The following is a 27,254-nucleotide window of genomic DNA, read 5'->3' as shown; positions in this document are numbered from 1 at the left end:
ATCGTTTATATACAAAATGAACAGCAATTGACCAGGCACTGAACCTTGTAACTACCTCGCAGTAATCAGACACCATTTCCTCTTAAGAATACATTAAGGTTAGGTACTTCTGCAGTGATACTCATGTAACAATATTACATCTACTGATATTTCAAGTTCATTAAAACCAACCATTGAGCTTGGGACATCTTAATTCTGTACCATTTGAACTAGTCAGAGCAAGAAAATAAATTAATGTTAATATTAATTGGCCCTTATGAACCCCATTCATTCCAATACTGTGGGGATATGGTTATTTTAGGAGTAATTTAAAGTTTTGTGACTTACTGACAACATAGATTTATCAACCTCTGTAAAGAGGGTCGGGCTATATTTAATTCTAATTTGTAAGTTGCTGTTGAATCTGTTTTCACTTTTTCCCCATGTTGTCTTTGTTTTTCTGCCAAATGTGTCCTTTTGTCCTTTTTATTACCAATTTTTCTACACTAAAGATAGCTTCTTCTCATCTAACCTGACTAACTCCTTAACAATTCTGCATGTTTCAATGAGTCACTTCTCATCCTAGTTAACTCTAGAGAATAAAGACATGGGCAGCTGGATCTGTTCTCACAGTTGTATTGAATTCTGGCTATAACACTACTGGCAGGTTAACCAAGTCTAGAGGAGGGTGCAGTAAAGATTTATTAGAATGTTTCCAGAAAGAGAGACTTGATTTACGTGGAGAGATTGGAGAGGCAGATGTGGTTATGGCTGGCTTATTGGTCTCCTTGCGATTTGCATTCGGCTCGCTCCCGACTTCCAGATTTGCCCCTGGATTCAACTTGGCTTTTAATCCGGACCATCAGCCTGACTCCTACCATCATGCTCGAATGGCATAACAGACTTCTGCTGTTTTCTGTTGCTTCAGTTAAATTAATTTTAATGTTTTAGTCAGTTTATGTAAGTCAATTGTGGTTTGAAGTGAAAGTATTTTCAATTTTTAATCATCGAAATGTTTTCTCTATCATCTCCAATTGTCTAGAGATATCTCTAAACAAGGAACAACATATTTCTTTTCCTATCAGGTTTCTTCTTCTTCAGCTACCTATCACCTGCCAGCTTTTGACCACCCACCCTCCTCCCCTCACTCATCCACCTTCCCTCCCCCCCACTTGGCTTCACCTATCACCTGCCAGCTTTTGACCACCCACTCTTACTCATCCACCTTCCCCACCCCCACACCTGGCTTCACCTATCACTTTCCAGCTCACACCCCTTCCTTATCTCCCTACCTACTTATTCTGGCTTCTTCCCCCTTCCTTTCCAGTCCTGATGAAGCGTCTCAGACCAAAATGTCGATGCTTATTCTCCTCTGTAGATGCTGTCCAACCTGCTGAGTTCCTCCAGGTGCGTTGCTCTGGTTTTCCAGCATCTGCAGAATCTCTTGCATTACAAGCAATGGAAAAATCCTTTAAAAGTTTCAGCAGTAGAAGCCCCTCAGGGTGGTCTATAGGTGGGGCTTTAGTTTCTACTGCCTATGGCCTGCTTGCTGACTGTGTACTACCGTGTGACATAGAAGGACAGTGCAATAAAGCTGGTTGATTGCTAAGAATGACACACATAAAATAGGCAAGTGCTACCAAAGATTAAGGGGTAGGCCATTTAGAACAGAGATGTGGAATAACTTTTTCACCCAGAGAGTGGTGGATATGTGGAATGCTCTGCCCCAGAAGGCAGTGGAGGCCAAGTCTCTGGATGCATTCAAGAGAGAGTTAGATAGAGCTCTTATAGATAGCGGGGTCAAGGGATATAGGGAGAGGGCAGGAACGGGGTACAGATTGTGTATGATCAGCCATGATCACAGTGAATGGTGGTGCTGGCTAGAAGGGCCGAATGGCCTACTCCTGCACCTACTGTCTATTGTCTATTATCTCAACACAAATTATGAGTGAGGCTCAAAATTGCTGCAATGTAAGCACTCTGACTGGCTTCTCTGTAGCATGTCAAGCTAATTAAAGAATATTAATTGGACTGTTTAAGGGGAAGCAAGAGTAATTACAGTGTCTCAACCTATTCAATCGATGCAAGGGAGGCTTATAATTATTGTCTACACTCTATGATGTTGGTCCAGTAAGTCAGTTAGTGCTTTGGTAGCATGTGTCTGTAACTTCATCATCCCTGAGGTACTTTTATAACCCTGTGGTCATAGATACAATGATGTCATGAACTGGCGAAGCACTGTAAAAGGGCTATGGTAGGGTAACCACACCAAAGAACCTCGGTCTAATCAGTGATCAATTCTTGAGAGTGGCAGACATTTATTGAGAGGTTTTCCAATGAGCAAGCCTGGGGTATTATATCAATCAATGAATACTGGTTAAAGTAAATGCAGGAGTTTCAAAACCCAGCTGGAAGGAGCAATTCAAAAAGAAAGTATGTCGATCTATCTCAAGTTTGCACTTCTTTCTTATGTGCTACCTAGTTGCAAATGCGGCAATGTTGAACTTTCCCTCTTGTAACCCATCATTACATCTCACATAACAAACCATTATTAATCATACAAAGAACTATACTTATTTCATGGAAGGTCGGGTAAACCAAAAGGTGAAAGACCAAAGACAATGCTTGCTTTTTTTCATTTGAAAGAAACAGCCAAATATTTTGTACGAATAAATGTTGAACTTTCACAACTAAGAGCCCACCACCATTATTCATGGACTGTAACCTGTAAACACTTAGATTTTTCTCCTCTCTTCTCCATGCTCTCCCCCTTTGAGGTTGTTGCAGAGGGACATTATAGCTTACGATTTTGACATATTTAATCATTGTAGTCCTCAGGCAGTCTTACATAAAGGGATCATGTGAATTAACTAGTCCTCACGGTGCCTTAGGAAATTCTTTGCTGACAAATTCTTTGTCGGAGAGAAGATTGTATGATGACTATACCAGTTTTATTCATCTCCCTAGCAGCACCCCAGATCATAGGAGTTTAATGTTTTTCCCATAGTCATCTCTGGGAATCACATATTACTGACATGTCATTCCTTAGATATTAATTCATTAAGTCACAGGTTGAACAGTAAGTGAAATCAATTTAGGTGAATGAGAGAACAGGTAGAATAGGGGTTCAAAGACCCCTTTTGGGCTTGCTCTTCTTAGTTGTGATCATTAGGGCAGAATATCTGACCTTTGAACTCTTTTTTTGTAAGCACAGAAAGACAGCAGTTTTGAATCTAGGAACAGGAATCAGCTATTCAGCCCTTCAAACCTATCCCACCATTCAGTAGCAAACTTACTGGGCCTCGTTCTGATAAAAGGTCAATGATCTGAAACATTAACTCTTTCTGTCTTTGCAGATGTTATCTGATCTATTATTTCCAACTCCTTCTGGTTTGGTTTCTTAGAAACATACTGATCCTGAAAGTACAGCACATCACTGGATAACTCGTGAAACTATTCACTCTCTTATTTAATATATAGATTTAAATAGCCATCAAAAAGAGGGAATTTTTTTGTCAAACTTCGTGTCAATCAAACTGTGTCATCTCAGAGGGTGTCATTGCAGTACCAATACCGATTCCTTTCCTTGTTCAGTGATCTTTCTCTCTTTAGCCAGAGGGTGGTGAATCGATGGAATCCATTGGCATGGACAGCTGTGGTGGTCTGGTCATTGGGTATAGTTAAAGTGGAGGTTGATAGGTTCTTGATCAGTGAAGGTGTCAAACGTGACCGGGAGAAAGCATGAGTACAGGGTTGAGGGACATAATAAATCAATAAATGATAAAATAGTACAGCAGACGATGGGCCAAGTGGCCTAATTTTGCTCCTATGTCCTGTGGTCTTATGAGCTCTTTGTACTCGTGTATCACAATAATTCTATGAGTGAGGGGTGGTGAAAACATGCTCATATTTTGCATTGAAGATACTGCTGAAGTGAGGGAACCATCTTTTGAAGGAATTCCAGAAATGCATACCTCTGCTTCGAACTGCTCAGTGTGACACAGTAAGAAATGATTTAACATTCAATTTAAATGTATTAAAGCCTGCAGCTTCCCACAGATTGGATAATACTAACCATCCTATCAGGAAGTTGGAGCAATTCAGGTACTTTGTACCAGGTACCTGATACTTTGCTGGTAACAGTGGTGTACCAATTTGTGCCAGCATGTTCACTGCATCTTTCCCTCCAGCCAACATAAACCGAAGGGTTAAGCTGCAAGCCACGGCTTTCGTTAATAGTTCGCAGTACAGCTAGCAGCAGATCAGTCTGCTCTGTTGCATTTGTCTCCCCTTAAACTGTTGAAAGAAGTGTTACAGTTGCAGGGAAGTGTCACGCAAGCAGGTAATAAGGTGCAAAACCACAATGTGGTAGGTTATGAGATCAAGAGTTCATCTCATTGTACCAGAGATCTGTCCCACGGTTTTATAACAGTAGGTTTGAAGCTTCCTTTGAGCCTCGTCATACGCGCCTTCAGACCTTTGTAATTGCTGCCTGATGGAATGGTGGAAGAAGAGAGAATTTCAGAAGGCATTGACTGCAAAGACAATTAGAGGATTGTAAGAGGCCGCAGAGGGATGTGGACTCACCCAGATCCACAAACCACCCCAATATTGAGGACACCTTCAAAAGGTCATGCCTCAAGAAGGCGACATCCATCCGTAAGGACCCTCACCATCCACGACATGGCCTCCTATCATTACCACCATCCAAGGAGGGTGCACAAGAGTCTGAAGACCTACTCAACATTTTAGGAACAGCTTCTGCCTCTCTGCCATCAGATTTCTGGACAGTCAATGAATCTATGAACACTACAGTGATATTCATAGAGTCGTAGAATCATAGAAAAGTACAGCACAGGAACAGGCCATCTAGTCTGTTCTGAACCACTTAATCTACCTACTCCCATCGACCTGCTCCAGGACCATAGCCCTCCATACTCCACCCATCTTTCTTCTTTGTACTATTATTAAGTTATTTATTATTGTAATTTACAGCAATTTGTTATTGCCAGAAAACAACACATTTCATGACTAACATTTATGACGATAAACCTAATTCTAAATCTGATTATGTGGTTTATTAATAAATATATTCCATGTTTCACGAGGAACCTATTAAATAATATTCCCCAGTACAGGCAAAGTGAGCCCCTCCACACTCTAATTCTTAACACCAGTGTAGTCACCAGTAATTAGAAGAGAAAGCCCAGATAATCCCTCATTTCCTCCTTAGCAGGATCACTTACACTGAACATAACACATATATTATTAAACCCCTGTTCCAATGGCTTGCTACAATCATTCTCAGTGGGGGGCAGCTCCCTGGGACAAATCATATAAAGTCGTCAAATTTATTTCTGCTTTGTTTAAAGAGACGGGGATTTTCTGTTACAGCTGGAGTTTCCTCCTACAAGTTTTTCCTGTGATGTTTCTGATGAATCTCCTTGTGTCTCCAGCACACAACAACTCCCATCTGGAACTTTCCTCGGTGATGGGAATGCTCAGGTGCTGGTTGTGAAAGTCTTTCCCCGTTCGTTTGTTTTTGCTCCTCAGCAAATAATGATGACAGGTTGCCATAAGGCTGAGTGCAAGAGGTTAATGCAACCCTCAGATCTGTTCATAGCAGCATCTCAACAAGAGACTTTGTGATTTGCTCAGGTCCTGTCTTAGTAAATGTTGCTGCATGCAAAGAATATGCTTCTACCATGAAACACAAAACAAAAAAAGCCCTATATGCTGCAGATCTGGTTGCTGTTTCAAGTCAGAGAACCTTTGTCAGAATGGTTCTGACAAAAGTTCTTCAAACCCAGTTTTTCTTTCCACAAATGCTGCCTGAACTGTAGCATTTTTCCAGCATTTCCTGTTTCTGTTTCCTATGTACTTTCAGTCAGCAGTCTGGCCTTTTTATTTTACTGCAAAACCATATGTCTGCTCACAGAAGACCTGTTGCCTTGACGTCGCACGTGATGAAGACCATGGAGCGGCTGATAATACAGAATCTGAGGCCACAAACCAGGCACGCCCAGGATCCTCTTCAGTTTGCGTATAAGGAGAAGGTGGGAGTGGAGGATGCTATCACGTATTTGCTGCACAAATCACTCTCTCACCTAGATGGGGTCAGTTGTGCTGTGAGGATTACATTCCTTGACTTCTCTAGTGCCTTTAACACCATCCAGCCCAAGATCTTAAGGCACAAACTAACGGAGATGGAAGTAGACTCTCACATGGTGGATTGGATAGTGGACTACTTGACAGATAGACCTCAGTATGTGCGGTTGGGAGACTGTAGGTCTGACACGGTGGTCAGCAGCACAGGAGCGCCGCAGGGAACCGTACTCTCTCCGGTCCTGTTCACCCTGTACACATCAGACTTCCAATGTAACTCGGAGTCCTGCCATGTGCAGAAGTTCGCTGATGACACGGCCATAGTGGGGTGTGTCAGGAATGGACAGGAGGAGGAGTATAGGAAACTGATACAGGACTTTGTGATATGGTGCAACTCAAACTACCTGTGTCTCAATATCGCCAAGACCAAGGAGATGGTGGTGGACTTTAGGAGATCTAGGCCTCATATGGAGCCAGTGATCATTAATGGAGAATGTGTGGAGCAGGTTAAGACCTACAAGTATCTGGGAGTACAGTTAGACGAGAAGCTAGACTGGACTGCCAACACAGATGCCTTGTGCAGGAAGGCACAGAGTCGACTGTACTTCCTTAGAAGGTTGGCGTCATTCAATGTCTGTAGTGAGATGCTGAAGATGTTCTATAGGTCAGTTGTGGAGAGCGCCCTCTTCTTTGTGGTGGCGTGTTGGGGAGGAAGCATTAAGAAGAGGGACGCCTCACGTCTTAATAAGCTGGTAAGGAAGGCGGGCTCTGTCGTGGGCAAAGTACTGGAGAGTTTAACATCGGTAGCTGAGCGAAGGGCGCTGAGTAGGCTACGGTCAATTATGGAAAACTCTGAACATCCTCTACATAGCACCATCCAGAGACAGAGAAGCAGTTTCAGCGACAGGTTACTATCGATGCAATGCTCCTCAGACAGGATGAAGAGGTCAATACTCCCCAATGCCATTAGGCTTTACAATTCAACCGCCAGGACTTAAGAACTTTTTAAAAGCTATTATTAATGCTTTTTGAGATAGTGATTTAGATGCATATCATATTTTTTACTGAGTTAAGTATTGTATGTAATTAGTTTTGCTACAACAAGTGTATGGGACATTGAAAAAAAGTTGAATTTCCCCATGGGGATGAATAAAGTATCTATCTATCTATCTATCTATTTATCTATCTATCTATCTAAAGGATGAGCAGTTTCAAGTTCCTGGGAGTCAACATCTCTGACCATCTATCCCGGGCCAACATATTGATGCAATTACATTGAAGGCATACCAGTGGCTATATTTCATTTGGGGTTTGAGAAGATTGAGTATGTCACCAAAGACTCCAGCAAATTTCTACAGAGGCACAATGAAGATCATTCTAACTGGTTGTATCATCATCTGGTATGGAGGGACCACAGCACAGGATCAGAACAAGATGTAGAAGGTTACAAACTCAGGCAGCTCCATTATGGACGCTAGCCTCCCAGCATCAAGAACGTCTTCAAAAGATGGCATCCATCACTGAGGACTTCCACCACCCAGGATTTGCTCTGTTATTTTCACTAACATTAGACAGGAGGCACAGAAGCCTAAAGACACACACTCAACATTTTAGGAACAGCTTCTTTCCCTCCACCATCAGATATCTGATTATCTGAACGGGCAATGAACCAGCCCATGAACATTACTACCTCATTAACCTTGCTGTCTTTTTGGACTAATTAGATAATTTTTAGAATACATTTCTTATTATAGTTTGTCTTTTTTTGTATTTCATTGTACTTCTGCTGCAAAACAACAAATTTCATGACATACTCTATGTCAATCATATTAAATCTGATTCTGATTCAGAGATGCTAAAACAGATGATATCTAATTTCAAGGCAGTCCTATCATTATCCCATTCAGGACGTCAACTGTCAGTTCTAGATGACTCGGGAGAATTTCTTCTCACACTATACAAAATGATGAAACAACCCTGTGATGTCATGATAACAGATGCTGCCTGTAATTCAATCAAGTTCGTCTCTTTCTATGATGACAAGGAGGAGATCATAAAGGTCTAATTTTAGCAGGAAGTGAATTAAAAGGTAGCTGATCAAATAATGTCATTTTCTCCCTGGAAGCATTCTGGAAATTAGTCGGAAAATATCTGCTTTAACGCAGTAAAGAGCAACATTGGAATATTGATCAATCTAGAAAGAGTGCAGATGAGTTTTACAATGATGTTGCCAGGATTAGAGGGCCTGAGTTATAGAAACATAAAAACATAGAAAACCCACAGTACAATACAGGCCTTTCAGCCCACAAAGCTGTGCTGAACATGTCCTTACCTGAGAAATTACCTAGGGTTACTCATAGCCCTCTATTTTTCTGAGCTCCATATACCTGCCTAGGACTCTCTTAAAAGACCCTATTGTATCCGCCTCCACCACCGTTGCCAGCTGCTCATTCCACACACTCATCACTCTCTGCATAAAAAAACTTACCCCGATACCTCCTCTGTACCTACTTCCAAGCACCTTAAAACTGTGACCTCTCATGCTAGCCATTTCAGCCCTGGGAAAAAGCCTCTGACTATCCACACGATCAATGCCTCTCATCATCTTATACACTTCTATCAGGTGACCTCTCATCCTCCGTCGCTCCAAGGCAAGAAGGCCGAGTTCATTCAACCTATTCTCATAAGGCATGCTCTCCAATCCAGGCAACATCCTTGTAAATCTCCTCTGCACCTTTTCTATGGCTTTCACATCCTTCCTGTAGTGAGGCGACCAGAACTGAGCACAGTACTCCAAGTGGGGTCTGGCCAGTGTCCTAGGTAGCTGCAACATTATCTCTTGGCTCCTAAACTCAATCCCACGATTGATGAAAGCCAATGCATTGTATGCTTTCTTAACCACAGAGTCAACCAGAGTCAGCCTTGAGTGTCCTATGGACTCGGAGCCCAAGATTCCTCTGATCCTCCATACTGCCAAGAGTCTTACCTTTCTGCCATCATATTTGACCTACCAAAATGAACCACTTCACACTTATCTGGGTTGAACTGCATCTGCCACTTCTCAGCTCAGTTTTGCATCCTATCAATGTCCCGTTGTAACATCTGACAGCCCTCTACACTCTCCACAGCACCTCCAACCTTTGTGTCATCAGTAAATTTACTAACCCATCCCTCCACTTCTTCATCCAGGTCATTACATGTTCTAAACTAAGTATCATGGAATAAGCTTCTTCTATACGACCTTATTGGTACTCTTCCTGCCACCCTTATTGGAATAAAACCATTGTGGTAGCAATTTATTTGCAAGAACTTTGCAATATCAATACTGAAACAAGGAAAGGAGTATCAAGGATATACTTACTATGTGTCAGAAAACTGCCCACTTCCAGAGTGAAATACTACTGGGACCATTTCCAGTTTAAGTCACACCAATATGAACATTTTATAGGAAGAGGCTTGCCTTTATTCCTTAGAAAGTAGGAGAATGAAGGATGACCTTATAGAAATGTTTAAAATTTTGAGAGGCATAGATAGGATGGATGGTAACAATTTCTTCTCCAAGATTGGGAGTCCAGATCTAGGGGCCTTTGATTTAGGGATCAGATAGCAAAGATTTAAAAGAGACCAAGAGTGGTGAGTATATGGAACGAGACACTAGAGGAGGTGGTTGAGAAAAGAGCAAACACGCGGAAATCTGCAGATGCTGGAAATTCAAACAACAACACACACAAAATGCTGGTGGAACACAGCAGGCCAGGCAGCATTTATAGGAGAAGCACTGTTGACGTTTCGGGCCAAGACCCTTCGTCAGGATTAACCGAAAGGAAAGATAGTAAGAGATTTGGAAGTAGTGGGGGAGGGGGAAATGCGAAATGATAGGAGAAGACCGGAGGGGGTGGGATGAAACTAAGAGCTGGAAAGGTGATTGGCGAAAGTGATACAGAGCTGGAGAAGGGAAAGGATCATGGGATGGGAGGCCTCGAGAGAAAGAAAGGGGGGGGGGGGAAGCACCAGAGGGAGATGGAGAACAGGCAAACAACTAAATATGTCAGGGATGGGGTAAGAAGGGGAGGAGGGGCTTTAACTGAAGTTAGAGAAGTCAATGTTCATGCCATCAGGTTGGAGGTTGCCCAGCCGGTATATAAGACCCTCCGGTCTTCTCCTATTATTTTGCATTTCCCCCTCCCCCCACTACTTCCAAATCTCTTACTATCTTTCCTTTCGGTTAGTCCTGACGAAGGGTCTTGGTCGGAAACATCGACAGTGCTTCTCCTTATAGATGCTACCTGACCTGCTGTATTCCACCAGCATTTTGTGTGTGTTGTTGGTTGAGAAAAGTATCACTAAAGATGCACTTAAATAGGTACATGTCAGAATGTGGAGGGTTAGGGGGATGTGGGCTGAATGCAGAAAAATGGAACTAGCTGGCTGGTCAGCATAGATTGATTGTACTGAAGGGCCTGATTGTGTACTGTATTGCTCTAAGACTCTACAAGGACCTGTCTTTGCATCATAAGATTAAATTAACTGTAATCTGAAAAACAATGTCTGTAGCAGCAATTCATAAGTGTTTGATTGTTGTGTTCATTTCCTCATTGCTAATCCTTTGCCATGCTTATTGTGCATCACAAGCAAAAATCAGATACTTCCCATCCTCCTTCCAACCTCATTATCATTGTCGCCACTCTTTCATTTATAACTGTCCGCACTGAGATCTATATTCATTGGTGAGCCAATGTTCTGCCCTCAAGCTGTTTATTTGTCACCCATTAGAACTTGAAGCATTTGTCATTATGTGTGGAAAAAGGAAAGGGTGCATAAAAGGGATAGATTGTAGCAAGGTTGCTGTTAAAGTGAAGGTTTGCTTGTCTGTCATTCCGCTGAGCTCCCCTAGTGTGAATCTACTCTTTGGTGTATAAAGGAGGATGTGGGGGGGAGTTGTTTTAAATCAATCGTGTTGACAGCAGAATAATTAATGCTAAAATTTCATGCAATGAATCTGCCAGACATATGTTCCTTAAATTATTGAAGCGGTGTAATCCTCTGCTTCTACCACCGTTGAAAAGAATACACGTCTGTAATTTGAACAAATTTCAGGTACGAAGATGTATTTCATTAAACTTTATTTAAGAGTGATAAATAGATGGAAACAGGGAGATTATCTGAGTGCAGGGTTTCAGCAGACTGCCCCTAGAAGGCCTCACTCTATTTATTATATTCATAGGCCTTTCCAAATCATTATAGTGCTTCAAAGAAACAAAACAGAATAGTTTACCGTCAACTACAAAGGACTGATTATGATCTCCTTTAAACTGTGCTTCAAGTTTTACAAAGAAAAACACTAATAGACATAGACTTGGACATCTTTCATTCCCCCCATCGCACCTCAGTACCTATGACCTTGTGGTATTCATCTGTAAACAGTTTAAGAAGAAATAGTATTCTCAGATGTCATGCAGACACGTCAGGTAACATGGAAACCAACTGGCAAATGTCTTCAGTAATTTGTCTTTGACAAACTTTCCACAGAATGTCTGGATTAGGGTTTCTGGCTCAGGTTTTCTTTTCCGCCTTTGAACTTATGAAGATGATTGGCAGATACCAAAAAACCAGCGACCATGTCATTGGCTGGGAAAGTGAGAGAAAAAGACTGCCTGATAACTCATCAAGACAGATACTTAGAATATTATGGTTTGGAAATGACAATTTACATCTTGGCTGCTGAAGTCTGCCAGAAGACTTGACTTCTGAATTGCCTTTTTCTCAATTAACCAGAGGCTTTGTTGGCAGTGAAGGCAGTGGTAAATTTTATCATCGGCATCTGCCTTTGCGGAGAAGTGGTTGTAGAGTTATGGGAAGTGATCACATTTTCCAGGATCTCACCAGGCATCTTTATTGTTGGGAGGTGGCGAGATGCTTTGTGGGCAGGTTGGTAGTGAATTGTTTCCTTGGTTAGAACATACCTGGACATCTCACTTCAGGTGGAATACACAGGTAGCAATGCACCACATTTTAAAAAAATGAAACCTTGTGAGAACTATGAGCTTCGTCCACAGTACGGCTCATTGGTTAATCAGAATTCTGCCATTTTCTGTGGCAGCATTGATTACAGAGATGTTCTGTTTGATAAATTATACTCTTGCTCAGCAGGTTAAGCACCAGAAACACAAAGCCAAAGGTGTTACCTCTTTAAGTCCCAAATTTGCTTTGGAATCTAATCTAGACAGATGGTGTGTAAATTCTACCTCCTTAGTAAACCCTAGAGTGGAATGTGAAACAGGTTTGGCCTGTCTTCTTTCATTTATTAATAAAAAATAACCTGCTGTATTGTTTGATCAGTTCTTCAGCTATCACTGATCTGCAATCTACAGACTGGGTAAATTATCCAGTAATAATTGTGCACCAAGAGTAACATTAGAAGATTCCCAGGTAACAACAGGTGACTCAGTATCTCGATCATTAATGAAGCAAGCAAAATCACTTGAGGTTCAAATAAAAAACTGCATTGAGTTGAATTCTGTACCATAGTTGATAATGTGGAGACAGCAGCAATGATTATCATTACAGAGCATGAAATGGGGCCAAGATTTTTATTTCCCAACACAACCAAAGTTCCTCAAAGGGGGAAGAAGGGACAATAAAAAATCCTTCAAAAATACCTTATAACCAATGAAGTGCTTTAGGATATCTGGGAAAAGGCCAAATAAATACAACATTTCAGTACCAATGATAACTATGAAGCACAGTCACTATAGGAAATGTTGCACCCATTTACACATAGTAAGCATCCACCTCCAGGTAAAGACAAGATAATCTTTTATTTGCCTTTGTCCGTTGAAGGATAAAGTTTTTCCACAATGACTGCACTCTCTCCTGGATTACTCTAAACTACTGCAATGGTATCCTTTGCATCCACTGAGCAGTATCGCGAGTTTAAAGCAGTTCCTGAGAGAGTGTTGTAGTCCCTGTACCTGGAGCACTTTGAGGCTGGGTATCAGTAGTCATGGAACCCATACTCCAGGTCAATAGACCATGCTTTACAATCAGGGATCTCTGTAAACAATAGAAATGGAGACTGGTGGAATCAGGGGAGGAAATAAAAAAGGTAAAGAGAGCATCAAGGTTGAATAAGGGACAGAGGTAAAAAAAATAGACAGACAAATGGAGCAGGAGAGTCAGAAAAAACACAGACACAGGAGTGTCTGTGTTGCTAACTGGCAGAGGGCCAAGGCATGTCTCAATGATGTATAATGATTCTAAGTATGCGAGTGCTGTAAACTTACTTCCCCCAGTTATACACGCAATAAAATCCTGTAACTGCAATCTTTACTGTTGCTATCAACAGTGAGCTATTATTTACAAAATATGCTAGGATTGAGGTTAAAAGCAGAAAAATGATGAATGGCATCCCAGAGCCGATATTTCAGCAGAACACAGCCTTTTATGAACATTGTGTCTCGCTGATGCATTAAGCTGAAGAAAGAAGCAATTGCACTACAGCTTAAGGTGGACAGGAAAAGCATGACAGACATTATCGCCCATTTGAATCAGAGAGGAAATATGAGTCAATAAGCACAGAATCAGAACTTTTTAGTAATGGGTGGGTGATGAGGGCAAGTTTCCTGAAGTGGTAATGTCACCAGTTAAAAATAAAATGTCACAATATTATCAGACGTGCGGTGCATAGATTTGAAATGATCGTGGAGAAACCAGCATGTAAGCTTTCAACTGTAGTCAACACCACCAAAAATGGGCATTACTCATTACACAACACTGAACAGGAATGCACTTCAGCCTTCCACAGACTTTCAAAAGTAGGGATATATTTAAGAGCTGTTACTTATTTTTAGAAGTGGCTTTCAATGCAATTAGTGTTCAACTTCTGTGTAGGTACTGCTTTCCAAACCTGTGGGTTTTCCTGGAAGTGAAATGCTCCTGATGTCCCTAATTTCTACAGATTCCTCACAAATTTCTACAGATGTATTGTTGAGAGCTTTCTACCATCTGGGATGGTGGTGGGGGGTGGGGGGGGGGGGGTGGAAGCAGCAGAGTTACTGCACAGGATTAAAAAAAAGTTTCAGATTGTTGTAAACTTAGTCAGCTCCACCATAGGCACTAACTTCTGTAGTATCCACAACATCTTCAAGGAATAGTGTCTCATTAACGACGTCCATTACCCTGGATGCACCCTCTTCTCATTGCGACCATCAGGAAGGAGTTACAGGAGCCTGAAGGCACACACTCAATGATTCAGGAACAGCTTCTTTGCCTCTGCCATCTGATTTCTAAATGGACATTGAACACTACCTCACTACTTTTTAAAAATTTTACTTTTTGCACTACTTATTTAATGTAACTATTTGATATATGTGTATACTTAAAGTAATTCACAGCTTTACTGTAATGTGCACTGTAATGTACTGCTGCCACAAAGTCAACAAATATAACGACATATGCCAGTGATACTAAACCTGATTCTATTTCTGATTTAGGACCCTACCTTCCGTAGTTTAGTAACAGAAACTTGTGATCTACCTAGGCCGCCACATTTAACGTTAATTCTATCTTCTCATGAAATTAGGGTCAGCTGTACAACAATATTCAGGAAGGAAAAGGACAATTCCCAGTACTTTAAGGCACAAAATTATTTAACCTTGCATCATTAACATTAGTAGAATATTAACTAAGGTTAACCAAATGCACTAGTTCTAATCAGGAATATCAGTGCCTGGTTCTGTAATTGCCCACTCAGAAAGGAACTGTTTTCAATATTTTTATATGAAGATTATTGAAGTTGAGCAATTTAAAGGGGGAAGTGGTTTAACCCTTATCACTGAGCTATATAAATAAACCACACCAGTTCCATTGGTTTTCCCTGGAACTAAAGGTAATGACCTGGGCAGATGACAGAAGTTTCCCTTGAATTTACTGGTCACAAAGTAGGCTACTGACTCTAAAGATTTTTGCCAGAAAGGGTAGTTCTCTGACACACATACTTACAGTCAGCAGCAGACAGTACAGATTTGTAAAAATGACATCATGTTCCAAATATTGATTCTGATTACTTGGATTAGTTGACAACATTGTGGAAAAGATTGCAGACTGTCCGAAAAGAACACAGATAGGAGTTGGGTAAAAGGTAACCACTTGAAGTGTCAGAACGAGGAAAGGCCTGTCCCATGAGGATCATTGGTATTCAAAATTAATCATTTAGACTTTTGACACAGAAGGACATTCTCCAGATTTGTGGGCCATGAAGAATTGGGAAGAAGTAATCTCACTGAGGAAGACTGCAAGAAATAAATAAAACTGCAGAATATACATATGACCAGCAAATAAATATCAGTGATGTAAGTGTGAGGTATTATATTTGAATTCAAAAAAGGAAAGAGTGTATTATTCAATAAGTAACTGAATATACATGGGATAGAAAACCAAATAGTTCTTTGATTTCACACCTACAAATCACTCAAACATTCAACAAAACTCAATAAGGATATAATAAAGGGATTGAAAATTGAGAAGCAAAGAAGTTATGCCAAATTTGTATTGAACTTTGCTCCAACCATGAGTGAGGTATATTGTGCGGAGACATTGGAGAAGATGGAAAAGGTAATTTACAAAGAAGATGTCAAAGCACAGTTATACACATCTTTTGATGACCTTTAACATGAAGCAAGGCTTTCCTGAGTAGACATGGGAACTAAAGAGACTTGCCAGTATAAACAGGTGCAGGAAGCAGGAGACAAACTTCACGCTGCTTTCTCATTTACATATTTACTGCCTACAGCCAACTCTAATAACGCTATTCAATGACCATTTGCCGGGGTAATGTGCACAATTACTTTGAGTTGTTGGGACCCATTAAAGCCAGCGAGAAATACTGTAAGAGAACTTGCATCTCTTAAAGGTAAGGCATATTGTTGCTGCAACAGGTGCTGGCATGCATTGTAAAATTCTGTCTGGGAGGCTGTCATAAAATAGATCACGTGGTTTTCTAAATCCTGGAGAGCCCATTGGAGAAGGTGCAAAGCAGGGGATACCCCGCTTCTGTAGGGAAGAAGGGACTCTCCAGACAAATCCATAAAGCATGGAAAGAAGGAAGAGATCTCTGGTGCTCATTGCTACTGTTCAGGTTTTGAGGATTTAAAGTAGATCTATTAACAGTTTAATAACCTTGCATGCATGATCGAAGTCATTAAAAGCATCTTCAAAATCCATAGCCTACCAATTGCATCTATCATGTAGATGCCACCTAAACACCACATTGCCATTGTTCACCTCTCATGAATCTTTATCAATGAGGACTCCAACACACCCTCTCACATTTAATGCCACTACAAGTCTTGCGTACATATTTGGATTCAGGGCTAACTGTAGAGGAATGACTCTCTTTGTGTCTCCTTGATGCAGTGAAGAGATAAGGGTTGCCAAACTTGCAGGAAACATTACTGAATCTATGGCTTATAGGAAGACTGAAACCATAACAATGGTGCCATTCTCAAACCACATTTTTTCACATTCCGCTAAGATTACATAGAGTGTAGAATATAAAGCAGTACACTCTAGGCAAGGGCTCTTCTGCCCATGATCTTTGTGCCTTATTAAACTAATGCCAAATTAAACTAAATCTCTTAAGCATGCATATGATCTATTTCCTTCCTTTCCCTTGTGTTGACATCTGTCTAAACGACTCAAACATCACTGTTGAACACATCTTCATCTAATGTGTTCCAGGAATGTATCACCTTCTGTGTAAAAAAAAATAAAAAAAAATTGCCTTGTAAATCTCTTCTAAACTTTCTTTCACCTTAAAGCTATGCTCCCTAATATCTGATACTTCCTCCTTAAGGAAAAGGTTCTTGCTATCTACCCTCTCTTTGGATTTCTTTATTTTATATACTGCTGTCAGGTCACTCCTTAGCCTCTGACTCTCTAGAGAAAACAGACCAAGTTTGTCTAACCTCTCTTTATAACTTATAACTAATATTGTCTAATCCAGGCATCAGGCTGGTGAACTATTCAGCTCCCTCCTCATGGCTTCCATACCCTTCCTGGAACATGGTGACCAGAAATGCACGCACCACTCTAAATATGGCCTAACTAAAGTTTCATACAGCTGAGATATGAATTTCTGATGTACTTAACACCCTGACAGATGAAGACAAGTCTTCCTTACCAACCCATTGACTTGAGTTGCCATTTTCAGAGAGCTGTGGACTTTCACCCTAATGCTCCCAAGGATCCTGCCATTTACTGTATGTGGCTCAGGTAGGAGAGCAACTTCCTGAACTCTGTGAGTGTATTTGTCTTCTGCTGGGAACCCTCCTTTCCCTTCTCTTCCTTACTTTTCCAGTTGTTTACCCTATTTCCTGTGACATCTGCTCATTCTCCCGATCAAGTAGTACTCAGGGAGTCCACCGAGATGTAACACTGAGCGTCATTGGAAGTCATTCCTACCTGTGGCCATCAAACTTTACAACTCCTCCCTTGGAGTGTCAGACACCCTGAGCCAATAGGCTGGTCCTGGACTTATTTTTCCACTTGGCATGATTAACTTATTATTATTTAATTTTTTATGGTTTTATATTGCTATATTTCTTCACTACTCTTGGTTGGTGCAGCTGTAACGAAACCCAATTTCCCTCGGGATCAATAAAGTATGTCTGTCTGTCTGTGCCCTCCCCAAGTTCAAGGCACTAGGAGAGAAAGCTTGAAGTTATGAAAAAAAAGCCCTCAGGACTTAACACAGCACTTCTCATAATTTAATGATTTAACTAAATACATAAACCTTACACGTCTATAGAATTGTTAGCCACAACCAATATGAAAATGTATCAGCAAATAATTGGTTAATAGTTGGGAAACTCTGTAAGTAAAACTTATTAAGGAAAGGGGGTTCTAGTTGGGAAATGTTCCTGCTGCTTTTTAAGGTTATAAGGGGGCCTTAACTGAAGAGCTGACGTCCTGTTTTATGGGAGAGTAATACTGCCTGCTGAGTGATATGATGTGCCTACATGCCTGCTCTTCCAGCAGGTGTTCACCGCACACTAGACAGTTTAACAATAACCAGGAAAACATCACTCATACTATGAACATATACTTCCATTGCACTAATCTGGTTCTCAAACAATTGGTGTGTTGAAGCTAGAGAGAATCTGCTTCTGCATCTCCAGTGATATTTGTGGGAACAAGCAGAACCAGGCACCATCAATGTAACACTAGAAAACTGAATAAAAAATTCAGAAGTTCTTTTTTTTTTGCCGAAAAGTCTGTGAAAATGTGGGACCACTGAACTACGAGGAGGGCTGTGATGAGTGGTAAAAAATGATGGTGCTTTGTGTCCTAAGTGAGAACTCCTTATGATCTGACTAACAAGAATTAAATAAGACAAGGTGTGATGACATTTATCTTTGTAGGTCGGGCGATTTCTACAATTATATTAATGGAAGAGAAGAGCTAGGAAAGAAACTTATGCTCTTAAACTGTAGCACGAGGAAGAGATTATGGAAGGTCAGATTGTACAGAAGAATATCAATCTTGCAAAAACCAACATGCTTTGGAAAGATAATGATTGGCATGTTCACGATGCTACCAGACTTGAGCTTTTTCATTTCAATGTAATATCCAACAAAGAAATTGGAACCAGGAAAAGGATGTTTTAAGAAAAAAAGGAAACAAAACTTCATTTTAGGAAAGCAAGTAATTTTCAGAAGAAATTGGAATCAATAATGAAGTCAGCTTCATTGGCAAACTCAGCTACTGTATGGAAGGTGGTTTATGGGAATGACAAAAAACTTGTCTCACACTCGCTTAAAATTTCCTCTCTCAACTTAAAGTGCATGTCTTCCAGTATTTGCCTGGGAAAAAGATTCTGCCTGGCTACCCTAAACCTCTGCTATATCCTTTCCAAAGCTTCTACATCCTTCCTATAATGGGGTGAGCAGAATTACAGACAATACCGCAAGTGTAGCCTAACCAAAACTTCATGCAGCTGCAACACAACCTCCTTACTTTCATATTCATTGCCCTGCTTGATAAAGGCAAGCATGCCATATGTCTCCTTTGCCACCCAATCTACTTGCGTAAGGAAGAAAGCTGGAGAGAGTCAGACAAACTTCCTCATTGTCAATGCCATCTGGATGTTATTCAGGGATTGAGCAGGAAAATTTACACTGAAGTGTCATCTGGGAGTACAGACACAACACGCATTTTTAACTTACCAAGATCCATCACTGTGCAATGTGTAGTTCCAAGTTTCACATCAGACTGAAGATCTGTTCTCAGACTGTATAGATATTGTGTGGTAGAATACTTCCTTGAAGTGTAAAATTTCTGAAACAAAGAAAACTCAGTAAATCTATTTTCTTACATAATATTGTGCTATCCTCTATGGCAATGCCAGATGAATGGACGTCAACATGATGCACACAAAAGTAAAAAGACTTACTGGTATTTTATGATGTCTGATAAATACGGTGAACAAGTTAATACACTGTCATGTACAAGGGTATCCAGTGCCTACTCAAGAGATGAAGTTTCTCTGCAGTCAGTAAGAGCTGAACATGAAATGAATTTGGGCGGATTTCATCAGGTGTGAAACTGATAAGAATGTAGTGCAATTTGACATAGAACTGGCAGTCTTTCCTTGTAATTATCAAACGTCAAGATTGCTGCAAGAACCCCTTTGAGAATGGATAAAGCCATTCTGGAACTGTTTTGCAACCAGTTTCATTTTAGTAATAGATCTATTTGTCATAAGGTATGAATAATATACAAACAAAGAGACAAAGTTCAACATTCCAGTGCCAGTTATACTTTCCAAGCACTGGTTGGCAAAACAGTAAGCTATGGAAAGAAATGGTGGGGTAAAGAGAATGCAAATGTAATTAAAGAAAAACACAAAACGGAGTAAATTTGGATGACTATTTTACAGACTGGATACAAGTTTACAAAAGTGTAATCTGGGAAGAAATATCAAAATCACTTTTCCTTTGGACAGTCATCAATGATCTATAATTGGGGATACCATGCATGATTTCAAAGTACATAGAAGGAATAAAAGTCAGAAACATACTAAGCAATGAGGAGAACCGTAACTTGCACAGGGACAAATCAGTGATAAAAAAGGACAATGAGAAATACTAAATGAGACTTTGGTAGAAAGATTAAAGAGATAGATTAATAACTAAAAGACATTTATAGATGGTGCAGAAAAAAAGAGTAACATGCTTCTGAAGGTGTCACAAGCTGAGATGGTGATTTAGTAAAGAGCTTTACCAAGCAAGCCATAGACCGCTGATGTTTTTTTTTACAGGATATTAACTAGGATGATTGTAAGCATAAGAGATTCTGCAGATGCTAGAAATCTTGAGCAACTCACACAAAATGCTGGAGGAACTCAGCAAGTCAGGCAGCATCTATGCAAAGGCATAAACAGTCGAGGTTTCTGGCTGAGACCTTTTATCAGGATTCATTCCGGAAATTGTATTTGTTAGTTGGATTTGGAGTACTCTGTCTGATTGGGATGGTGGAAACAGATTCAATATTTAGATCAATGTCTTGGATTAAAGCCAATAATAATAATAATAATAATAATATAAAACTGAAGGGCTAAACAAAAAAAGTAGGGCACTGGAACAAGCTGGAAAAAGTCTGCCAAAGAGTCCCTGCATACCATGTGAGTTGGCTAGTCTCATCCAATGCTATGTCCTGTCATGATTCAATGATGTGAATACACGACAGATTAAGGATTTGTAACTCACCAGCTAAAGAACTCAATAGTAAAGTTACATTTCCCACTATAGTATATCTCCCTGATACACTGCCATTCAATCACATTGGAATCTCTGATCAAGTTGGATTCCAGACTACTAAAAGTGAAATGCATGGATTGAATCCTTAACCCATCCTGCATGCATGAGGGATGGGAACAAGTGCCTTGACAAATGCACATGGAGATGTTTCCTTGTCCCAATACCTACAACTGGGGATCACTGTTTAAAAATATTGGAAGAAAGAGGGAAGGCAAGATTTGTGAATGTTCAAAACTCTGTTCCTCAAAGGGCAGTAGGAACAGCAATCTCAATATTATTTAAGGCAGAGTCCGATAAACAAGTGCTGAAAGATTACTTGGGGTATGCATGAGTTACACTCAGATCAGCCATGATTTTATTGTATAGAGGGGCATGATCAAGGAGCTGATTGTACCTGCTCATAGAGGCATTTTTATAAGATATAGGATAGTGCATATTGGTCTGTCTGAATGGCATTTGTGCAGAGGAGAGCTGAGGTTTCCTAGGAAAGTTGCTCAAAAGCATAATATACAGGTTATGCGTGGTTCGTAAAACATAGCAGGGAAATGAAGATGCTGTCTCTCCATGTGGGTGCATCATCTCCACCTGAAAACATGGAGAAAAACATGGCCCCTAAACAAATCCTCTCTTTACTTTTGGTCACAGATCACACCCCACCCAATCACAGATCACAGATCTTACACCCCATCCAATCACAGATCACATATCTCACACCCCACCCAATCATGGATCACAGATTTTACACCCCACCTAATCACAGATCACAGATTTCACATCCCATCCAATCACGGATCACAGATCTTACACTCCACCCAATCACAGGGCAGCACCTGCTTACAGCAGTCCCATCATGTGCTCCTAATTGCCAGTGCCACTCTCAGTCATCTTTCTCCCCTCTCTCTTTTTCCATTTCCCATTCTGCTCCCCTTTTGTCCCTTCTCCTCTTCTCACCTACTTCTGGTCCCCTCATCCTTCCCTTTCTCCCACGGTCCACTCTCCTCTCCTATCAGATTCCTTCTGCAGCTCTTTACCTTTTTCACCAATCACCTCATAGCTTCTCATTTCATGCCCCTCCTCCACCCAACAACCTTCCATCTCACCGAGCTTCATCTATCCTCAGCTAGCTTGTATTCCTTCCCTCCTCCTGCCACTTTCTTATTCTGGCTTCTTCCTCTTTCCTTTCCAGTCCAGACGAAGGGTCTCTGCCCAAAACATTGACCATTTATTCCTCACTACAGATACTGACAGACCTGCTGATTTCCTCCAGCATTCTGTGTGCGTGTTATTCTGTATTTCCAGCATCTGCAGAATCTCTTTTGTCCATCACAGTCCCACCACATCCTTGATCAGCAGCTTCCCTCTTAACCCAGGCCAGAACTCTGACCATTCCCACTCCAGGGGATCTTTCTCAAGCAACCCATTTCTGCCGCTGTTAAGGTTAGTTCCGGCCTACTAGGCAGAGCACACTATCCTTTAGGCTGCTTCTGTGTAGAACACATAACCTCAGGATGTTAATGAGACTGTTTGGCACTAAAATTAGTACTATTCTAAATTCTTTGGCCATTTTCCACTCACTTCCCACCCCCACTCTCTCTTACCAGCTTCTCATAAACATCAGGACTATAATGTCAGAAGTTTGTGTGCAGGCCAACCTGTGTATCTCTGTACTACATGCTGGAATCCAGGATTTCACCATGGCTTCCATTGAGACAGTCTGCACGATTCAAATGGAAATGAGGGAGAGCAGTATATTTAGATTATTCTTCTGAGATCCAGCCAGTGATATCAAAGCCGCGTCTGTTCCTATATTTAGCCTCCTCTGGATTCCCGTCATTTTGACTTTATTAGAAGTCTTTAATCTGGGAAGGACCCAAAGTACAGCTGAGAAAGAAAAGAAGGAGTTTGCACTGATATATCCCACCTTGTCATACCCTCATGACCTTTACTTGTGATAAATTATTTTTGAAATGTAGGTACTGTTACTTAGTGTCCAATAAAGCAGTAAATTTGCACAGAGCAGTCCTACTGCCAGTGACTGAATTGAATGATCATTTAATCAGCTGATTGAGGGAAGAATATTGGCCAGGAAGATTCAGGAAGTCCCTGCCCTAATTAGCACCATATGACCTTTCGTAACCATGTGACGGGATTGTTGGAACTCAGGGTGGTGAATCTGGGGAATTCATTGCCACAGATGGCTGTGGAGGCCAAGTCGCTGGGTAGATTTAAAGTGGAGGTTGATAGGTTCTTGATTAGTCAGGGCGTTAACATTTATGGGGGAAGGTAGAAGAATTGGGTTGAGAGGGAAATAAATCAGCCATGATGGAATGGCAGAGCAGACTCGATGGGCTGAAAGGCCTAATTCTACTCCTATGTCTTATGGAGTAATGGAACTTAATCTGAAGCAACAAGAACCTCAAACAACGTACCACTCCCTGGGTATTACACGGAAGAATTAGCCAGCACAGGTGTGAATGTCCTACAGTGTGTTTGAACTGACAATGGCGATCAATGCCATAGACAGCTTCACAGCTCCTCAGAGAAGTGAACCCTTACATCTCATTCAGAAACGAGCTTTGAAGTCACGGCTGAGAACAGCATGTTACAACACCAGAGTTTAATGAACTTAATGAGAAAAGAGGTACTTACCTGGAAAACCCATTTGTGCTCTAATTAGCCAGAACACCGTATGATGCTTTTTGCCTTGGCACAGGAGGTATTCTTAATTTATTCAGGGCAGTCATAATCTGAGAGATCTTCTATTCATTCCCATTGACCAACTGCAAGTTAAAAGGCATCGTGTAAACAAAATTCCAAGCTGTTGTGATTCTTTCTAACCCCTCCTCTCAATGAACTAGATGTTCATTGGTACAATGTACATCCCTGCCTCCCGTCATTACAGCCAACGAGCTCAACCAGTGTTTTTCTGACAACTTCACCATCTTTGAGACACGTATCAGAAAAACGTAACCATAGGTTGCTGGAGATGATGGTCTTTTCTCAGTCTAGGTAAATGACATAGTACCGCATAAAGCACAACAGAAACAAAAACCAAATTAACTGCTCATACTTGCTTCCGAGCTTTAAACTGAGACAAATCAGCACGTAAATGATTTATAAAATATTGATTTGGAAGGATTTAAGTGATATCAATCACAGACAGAAAAGCTTGATGATTTATGCAAGTCAACTGACCACAGCAAGCAGCTGCTTGGCCATTAAAGCAGAGTGTACATTGCAATATGCTCAGATTGTAAATCTTGGCTTTTTAGTTATTCATAATGATGCAATCCTTTTGTCAGACAGGTTTTCTGAGATGGCTTAAACATAAATGTTGCTTGGCATTATAGAGCAGGAAGGGATGTCATACTGATTTAGAATATCGAACCTATTTAAGCACTAGGACAGGACAGAATATAATTATTTTTCACTCAGAGGATGTTCATATGCTTCCCTGTTCTCTGCATGTTTTTATTTACTCAGCCAGCCAGTTGATACATCAGTTGGTCCAAATTCAAGTTGTTCCTTTGATGCAAGTTCTGCCAAAGAAACGGAGAGATCTGTAGCTCTCCTGTTCTCCACAACAGAAGCCTACTTATAAAACAGCTATATGTTAATTCACATGTTTCTCTTCAAGACCAAGCAAGAGAACGGCTTTCTATGTGGATGTTATCAGCATTGAAAGTCAGCTGTTTACTGTTTTGATGCCTTACTGGTGGATCTCAGTATCATTATTACGTTTTGATATTCCTGAGGCTTTAGAAAGCACCGGTCAGGTCAGACCACTCTTGGAATATTGTGAGTAGTTTTGGACCCCTTACATCAGAAAGGATGGAGAGGCATTGGAGAGGGTCCTGACAAGATTCATGAGAATGATCCTGGGAACGGAAAGGGAATATGAGAAACATTTGATGGACCTGGTCCTGTACTCACTAGAGTTTAGAAGAATGAGGAGTGATCTTATTAAAACCTATTGAATATTGAGAGGCCTAGATAGAGTGGATGTGGCAAGGATCTTTCCAATAGTGAGTAAGTCTAGGTCAAGAGGCATTGCCTCAGAATACAAGGATGTCCCTTTAGAACAGAGATAAATAGGAATTTACTTATCCTGAGGGTGGTGAATTCATTGCCACAGACAACTGTGGAAGGGAAATCACTGGGCGTATTTAAAGCAGAGGTTGATATGTTCTTGATTAGTAAGGGCATCAAAGCTTATGAGGAGGAGGCAGGAGAATAGGGTTGAAAGGGATAATAAATCAGCCATGGAGCAGACTCGATGGGCTGAGTGGCCTAATTCTACTGGCCTTATAGGGATGTGCAACTTGTACCACAGTAGAAGCAGTACAATGGAAGGAAAGCATCTACCACCCCACAATGCCTATTATACGTATTTAGAGATAGAAACAGAAAGAAGATAATGACCAGTTAGCAAATGCAGACTTTCTCCTGTTAATGACCAGTTACTGACTGCCGCTTGTTCATATGAGGTGAAACCAAGCTGCGATGACTGCAGGGGTTCATCATCAAAGTTTTTTTCTGTTCTCTCATGTCTCCAGTGAATTCGGTGATAAAGTTATGACTGAGGGGAAGTAACAGCTATTTCTGGAATTCTGAACAAAAGCAGATTTATTGGAAGTGCTTCAGAGCCCTGTTACAACACCAAATTGGGAGGCAATCACTAACAGACGCCAGGGCCCAATTGTCTGAGCCTGGCAGAGGATTGAACCTTTGTTCTCCCACACCTGAGAACAAGAGTGATAAAGCATTTTTTTTTAGTATCAGCCTTTCATTGATTTTAACACATCAATGTCCACATCTTCAAATATTACTAACAATAATTCTGCGGTTTACCCCTGAGATAGAACTTGATAACCTGATTTAGTGAAAAGCCTGAAAGAAGCAATGATTAATTTCCGTTATTATTCTAAATTGTTGGATTGACTCAATTCATCACTTATTCATATAGCTTACTTCTCCTATCTGCTTGCCTCACCAATGGTCCAGGGTATAATGGATAAAGAGATAACAGCAACTAAAATGTAAAGTGTTGCTAAGAATTTAGGTCCTAAAATTATCCTCCAAGAATTAACCTAAGAATTCTGAAATGAAAATCAGTCTCAAATGACAATGAACTGCCCTAGTGGTGTGATAACCTACTTAAAATAGTTATTTTAAGGTTGTAGTTTATTCTTTTAATTACTTTTAAAGTTAATGGAAGCTTGGTCATTTTCCATTCAGGACTGTGCCACTTCCAATATGGTAAATCACTGAGGTCATAAAGTGGGAGAGACAGTTTAATCCTTGGGAGTTAAATGGTTGTGGAGAAATTTTCTCACCTTTCCTGTACTCTCCATGGGGAAATTAATCCTTCACTGCTTGCCTGTAGCAAATGGTTTCAGTGACTTTTGGTCTCAAAGGGGGCAACTCTTCTGTTGTCACGCAAAGTAAATGATATGTTCATTCTTGCCAGTTTTATCACCAAATGCCAAAGGATAATTGCAGACTCGGCCTCTTCAGAGAGAGAAGCAGGGGAGCCCAAGGGAGGGTTAGCTTTCTCACCTTCAAGTTGCCCCAAGCTTCTTTGGTAATAAAGCTCCCATTAAATTCTGTCCTTGTCAGCTACTGAATAAAGGGATTCTCTAAATCATTTGTCAATGAGCCTGAGCTGTTCAAAGATCCGCGCTAATTAAAAGTTTTATTCGTGCTATTAGCAAGCAAGCGCAGGAAGGGAGAAAAAGTTTCAAGTTCTCTTTGAGAAAAAAAAGAGAGCTATTTCCTGTCTCTTGACAATTTATGAGTGCGCTGCTTCTACAAAGGTCCAGATGAACACAATGCACACCTTTTTCTGGCTGTTAGCATCTGGTAGCTAACACACTTTACAGATCTTTGACAGTGGAACAAACTATCTCAAGATATATCCTCTAACAGAATGTATTAACTTTATATATTTCATATTTACCAGGCATATAAGAAAAGTCTATTTAAAAGTTATTAGGTAAGAAGAGACATGTTACTTTTCCACCAGCTTCTGCCTTGACTGTACTTTAAAGTTTTGTTCAATTATTTCATTATTTTTGGCTGGAACAATGTCAGCAAGGTAGATATTGTATGTAAGTGATACCAAAAACAGAAATGCTTCATATTCCCATCTCATTTCTTTCCTTTGCCAACACTAAGCACAGAATTTTTATTTATTCCTCTCAGTCAGCTGACGATTTAAAAATACGCTAAATATTGGAAACCTCTGTTAGAATTGCTTCCCCGGCTCATGCTTACATGTAAGTGTTTTGAGACATTTTTCTATGCATTGTGCTATATAAATGCAAACTGTTACCTCTGGTGCTCTGTTTGTAC

At 40.6% G+C, this 27,254-nt stretch overlaps 1 long non-coding RNA gene across 2 annotated transcripts in view; it reads right to left on the bottom strand.

Annotated features, from left to right (window-relative positions):
* Positions 1-27,254, bottom strand: part of LOC140736876 (uncharacterized) — a 106,634-nt gene that overhangs the window by 13,713 nt on the left and 65,667 nt on the right. For both annotated transcript variants that reach the window (XR_012101016.1, XR_012101017.1), the window contains exons 3-4: positions 23,550-23,680; positions 19,308-19,419 (exon numbers count right to left, since the gene is read on the bottom strand). This is a non-coding gene — a long non-coding RNA (uncharacterized lncRNA). The remainder of the gene's footprint in view (positions 1-19,307; positions 19,420-23,549; positions 23,681-27,254) is intronic.

The sequence above is a fragment of the Hemitrygon akajei genome, chromosome 12 (assembly GCF_048418815.1).
Source record: "Hemitrygon akajei chromosome 12, sHemAka1.3, whole genome shotgun sequence".
NCBI classification, from domain to species: domain Eukaryota; kingdom Metazoa; phylum Chordata; class Chondrichthyes; order Myliobatiformes; family Dasyatidae; genus Hemitrygon; species Hemitrygon akajei.
The sequence above is the reverse complement of the archived record's forward strand: the minus strand, read 5'-3'. Positions and strand labels throughout refer to the sequence as shown.